The sequence below is a fragment of the Myxine glutinosa genome, chromosome 12 (genome assembly GCF_964187855.1).
Source record: "Myxine glutinosa chromosome 12, kmMyxGlut1.1, whole genome shotgun sequence".
Lineage (NCBI taxonomy): Eukaryota > Metazoa > Chordata > Myxini > Myxiniformes > Myxinidae > Myxine > Myxine glutinosa.
This window is the reverse complement of record NC_136272.1, coordinates 63023360-63028896: the sequence shown is the minus strand read 5'-3', so window position 1 is coordinate 63028896 and position 5537 is coordinate 63023360. Positions and strand designations below refer to the sequence as shown.

The following is a 5537-nucleotide window of genomic DNA, read 5'->3' as shown; positions in this document are numbered from 1 at the left end:
CACACACTCAATACCCCATAATGACAAAGAGAAAACAGGATTTTAGAAAGTTTTAAGTTTAAGTTTAAGTTTAAGAAAGTTTAAGTTTTAAGAAAGTTTTACATCTGGCACTAGGCCCAGACTTCAGACTTTGGCATGCTCACGTGGCTGTACCATCAAAACTGTTCCAACCCATCATTTTTTGCTTTAACTAGTTGGGATAGAAAACATAAACTGTTCACCTGACGGAGGTATGTTCTCTCCCGAGTGCTGTACTCCTTTTATATTGTTTCATCCTCCCTCATCATCTGTTTTATCCTCCTCAGTCCTCACGTCTCAATCAATATGCGCCTTTCGCTCCAGTGGCGCAATCGGTGAGCGCGCGGTACTTATAAACAGTATTTGGGTGATGCCGAGGTTGTGAGTTCGAGCCTCACCTGGAGCAAGGTATTTTTTTTATATGTTAAAGGTGCAGCTCATCAAGAAGACGGGAAGGATAACTCATGAACATGGGCTACATACCCATTATTTTTCCCGCTATCTCGCGTACATGTAACGAGTTTATGGAAGATTGAATCAAAAATGTTAAAGTTAAAGCAAATTAAAAATAACGGGTTGGAACAGTTTTACTGGACAGCCACGTGAGCAGGTCAAAGTCTGAAGTCTGGGCCGAGTGTCACGGGTGCTTATATCATCTTTATTTATTAGACATCATGCAGACGTAAATGAACACTCGTTTTACTCTGCGCACTTTGCACGTCACGTTCAGCGAATGTCACCTCCCTGTGCTTTGTATTTATTGTGATAAAAAAAAAACGCTTCTGTACACCGACCTTGAGGCTCGGTTTGCAAGCCACCGTCTACAATTCCAATGTAAGAGACATAATTACTCTTCTTTTGGGTCTTCGGAGTCCTTGGGGTCTTTGTGTCCATGGGGTATTTTGTGTCATTGGGGTCTTTTGTGTCCTCTAGGTCATTTGGATCCTCGGGGTCATGTGGGTCTTCAGCGTCTTTTGGGTCTTCTGGTTCATCAGCATATTTTGGGCCATTTGAATCCTCTAGGTCTTTTGAGTCATTTGAGTATTTTGGGTCCTCGATCTGGATATTTAGGGTATTTAAGGGTCTTCGAGGTATTTTGGGTGTTTAGGGGCCCATTGGGTCTTCAGGGTCTTTTCGGTTTTTTGGGGTATTTTGGGTCTTTGGGGTTTTTGGGTCTTCAGGGTATTTTGGATCTTCAGAGTCCTTGTGGGTCTTATTATGTGCTCCTCCCTGACCCCCTGGTCACGGTGTACCTCCTAGCCCCGAGAAAACCCTTTGGGTTTTCACGGCAGAAAAATGTGTTATTCTGTATGTCAAAGATCAATGGAGAAGCCACCCCAATTGTTACTCACAAACAAATATTGTGTTAAGATCACACAATAATAACAATACAACAACAATAGTATTCAAAAGTACAATCAATATGTCCTATGATGGTACCATCAGTTTTGTAATATATAACTCACTGTGCTCCCAGTGAGTGAAACATGAACCTTCCCCAATGTCTCTTATTCCCGGCTTCAAGACGAAGTTGATTCGCTCCAGCGATTGCTAGAACGATGTCCAATCGAGACCAGAATCCCGTGCGGATGGCAAGTACAGTCACCCAGCCGAAGCTGTACAAAGGCGCCCTCAAGGTGACTGGGAAATCCAAAGGCGCCCTACAGGCGACTGAGAGATCACACCCTCGGGAATGGACGAAGTAACCTTCAAAAAGCCACGTCACACACACGCCCCAGATCGACGTCTGAATGCGGTGAAAATGGTCGAAAAGAGACGAAACCGCGAGCGAAGCACAAGTCCTGCGTGAGTCAAAATGGCCGACGACCTGCTCTTGAGACGTAACGGCCCGGTGATAATTCTCCTCGGAATCACCGCCAAAAACCTGACACGCAGGTTGATCGGTCACAGCGATGACAACTCTGTCGCAGGAATTCCTTTCCCGGAAATCTGAAAGTTCGCTAGTGACTCTTGCTCGCCAAGGTTCGCTTCAGAACTCGGAGCGACTCGGCGTTCTTGTCCGACTCACTCGCTCCGCCCTTTTTCTCCTCTTCCTCTTCATCGTCAGGTTCCCGATCCGGTTTCCTGTTTCTTTTAACATTAACTTTTTTCCTTTTGAAAACAGTTCATGGACAATAAACCTTTTGAAAACAATAATAGTACATGGAATCAGAAATATTTACAGTGGATGAAAACCACCACAACGGAAGTGACGAATCCGTAACAGTCTTCTAAGTCCTTGGGGGTCTTTTGGGGCATCTGGGTCATTTGGGTCCTCCGGGTCTTGTGAGTCTTCAGCATATTTTGTGTCTTTTGGGTCTTCTGTTTTATCAGCATATTTTGGGTCATTTGAGTCTTTTGAGTCCTCTAGGTCTTTTGAGTAATTTGAGTATTTTGGGTCCTCGATCTGGATCTTTGGGGTATTTAAGGGTTTACGAGGTATTTTGGGTGTTTGGGGCCCATTTGGTCTTCAGGGTCTTTTCGGTTTTTGGGGTATTTTGGGTCTTTGTGTTCTTTAGGTCTTCCGGGTATTTTGGATCTTCAGAGTCCTTGCGGGTCTTCTAAGTCATTGGGGTTTTTTTGGGGCCTCTGGCTGTTTTGGGTCTTTGGGGTATTTTAGGTCTTTGGGGTCTATTGGGTTTCAGGGTCTTTTCAGTCTTTTCAGTCTTTAGGTTCTTCACGTTTTTTGGGGGTATTTAGGGTATTGTGGGTCTTCATGGTCTTTTGGGTCTTCAGGGTATTTGGGATGTTTGGGGTCCATTGGGTCTTCGGCGTATTTTCGGTATTTTGGGTATTTTGTGTATTTTGGGGTATCTTGGATCTTCAGAGTCCTTGGGGGTCGGTCCGTGGAGTATTTTGGGTCCTCTATGTCATTTGTATCCTCAGGGTTGTTTGGTTGTTTTGGATCCTTAGGGTGTTTTGGTTCTTCAGGGTCTTTGGGGTCCATTTGTTCTTCAGGGTCTTTTCAGTTGTTTGGGTCTTTGGGGTCTTCTGGTTCTTCATGGTCTGTTGTGTATTTTACTGTCTACAGGGTATTTGTGTTTTCTTGTATTTTGGGTGTTTGGGGTCCATTGGGTCTTCGGGGTCTTCTGGGTCCTTGGGGTTTTTTGGGTCCTCAGAGTCTTTTAGGTCTTTTAACCGGTAGACACACAGTCGTGTTCAAAGATTGCTTCATTAACCCCCCACCCCCACCTCCACTCCTCCACTCAAATCCCTCCTAAAGCACGACTCAAAGCCTTTAAAACCTACCCTTATGAAGGGACACACACACACACACGCACACACACATGTTGTGTTTTATATGGTAGATTTTTCCGATATAAAAAAGATTTTTAAAACTATGTAAAAACGTATATAAAGAAGAGTAATTCTGCCTCTTACATTGGAAATGTAGACGGTGGCTTGCAAACTGAGCCTCAAGGTCGGTGTATGGAAGCGGTATTTTTGTAATCATAATAAATACAAGTTACAGGGAGGCGAAATTTGCTGCACGTGATGTGCAATGAGCACAGAGTAAAACGAGTGATCATTTACATCTGTATGATGTCGAACAAATAAAGATGATATAAACACACATGACACTGGGCCCAGACTTCAGACTTTGGCATGTTCACGTGGCTGTACCTTCAAAAACTGTTCCAACCCATCATTTTTTGCTTTAACTAGTTGGGATAGAAAACATAAACTTTACCTGACGGAGGTATGCTCTCTACCGAGTGCTGCACTCCTTTCATATTGTTTTATCCTCCTCTGTCCTCACGTCCCAATCACTATGCACCTTTCGCTCCAGTGGCGCAATCGGTGAGCGCGCGGTACTTATAAACACTTATAAACAGTATTTGGGTGATGCCGAGGTTGTGAGTTCGAGCCTCACCTGGAGCAAGGTATTTTTTTTATATGTTAAAGGTGCAGCTCATCAAGAAGACAGGAAGGATAACTCATGAACATGGGCTACCCATTAATTTTCCCTCTATCTCTCGTACATGTAACGAGTTTATGGAAGAGTGAGTTGTCACCTGTTCTGTGTGTGTGAAACATTCTTTTTATGGCTCCGCCCCCGAAGGTGGCCGGAGCCATTATGTTTTCAGGTTGTCCGTCCGTCCGTCCATCTATATGGGTTAAACCTCGATTTTCTGAGCAACGACATGGCCGATTGAGGCAAAACTTTCAAGGTCGGAGTGACACACATGTCGAATGTTTTCTTGATAATTGTGACGTCATAGTTCACGTGGTATGGCAGCCATGTTGGATTAAACGCAAATAATTAAAAAATATTTCTCGGAAACGGCTGAATGAAAAAATTTGAAACTTGGCACATTGTCAACTACTCCTCATGGGGAACAAAAGCCTGATAATGATGACATCATAGGTGAAGTGGCATACCAGCCAAAAATGTTTTATCCGAATTCCTTATCCTAATAAACATGATCTATGACCCATTTGTATTTTAATGTTAAATTTATGACATCATAGGTCACATGATTTAGCAGGCATATTGGATTTACCTTAAAACATTTTTTAAAAACATCTCCCAAACCACCATAGTGATCGACTCGAAACTTTACGTGTGTCATCGACTAGACATGATGATTAAAAGTTGATCACAAAAACATCATTAGTCACATGGTTTGGCAGCCATATTGGATTGAAGGAAAATATTAAATAATTATATCTCAGAAAGTGCTTACCCAATCGATGTGAAACTTTACAAATGTCATCTAACAACATTGCTGCATATAATGTGAAATTGATGACATTGCAGGTCACGCAAACCGGTTTGCGGTTTGGTTTCACACAAACACCGTTTCATGCAAACTGGTCAAAAAACCACGTGGTTAGGCAGCCATCTTGGATAGGAAAATTAACCTTATCGATCAACACAAAACTTTACAAACCTGATCCCCTACCCATACATATGCAGAGTGTACATTTTAGATGGCATATGTCATGTGGTACGGCAGCCATATTAGCTTGAAAGCTGATATTAAAAAAAAACCCTTCTCTGAAACCGCTTCACCGATCAATGTGAAACCTGTCCTGTGGTAAAAATGTGATACTTGAGAACAGTTGAGGTGATTTAAATCACACTTGTTTATTTTTAGGACAGTCAATGAAGGCATCTACCTGTTGTCACGGGCAGGGACGACGTGGAGGCATGTTGGCGACACAATCGCATTGTTCAAGTTTCTTATACAATTCTGTACCCTTGATCGAATTGCCACATAATTTGCTGTACCACCCTATTGTAACACGTGGAAGGCAAATACCACAATAAAAAATTGCAATGATTCATCAAATTGATGTAAAAACATGAAATGACGGCACTTTGGGCAATTAAGCATCGTATGTCAGGTGTCCCCTGTCGAGGGAAGAGGGCCAAAGTTTGATCTGCACCTCAGCTCTTGCATGTTCAAACGTGATAGTTTGCCCAGTTGTGGAATCCATATGCTTTTTTGGGTACAATCTTCATATTTTTCAGAAAATAATGCCATTACATCTATAAACACAAAACACCCCCA

General features: G+C 42.7%; 2 non-coding genes across 2 annotated transcripts; both read left to right on the top strand.

Annotated features, from left to right (window-relative positions):
* Positions 1–335: 335 nt before the first annotated feature.
* Positions 336–424, top strand: TRNAI-UAU (transfer RNA isoleucine (anticodon UAU)). Its single transcript is given in 2 exon segments — positions 336–373; positions 389–424. It is a non-coding gene; the product is annotated as a tRNA-Ile (tRNA).
* Positions 425–3801: 3377 nt separating this feature from the next.
* TRNAI-UAU (transfer RNA isoleucine (anticodon UAU)) lies at positions 3802–3900 on the top strand. The gene is made up of 2 exons: positions 3802–3839; positions 3865–3900. It is a non-coding gene; the product is annotated as a tRNA-Ile (tRNA).
* Positions 3901–5537: the final 1637 nt, after the last annotated feature.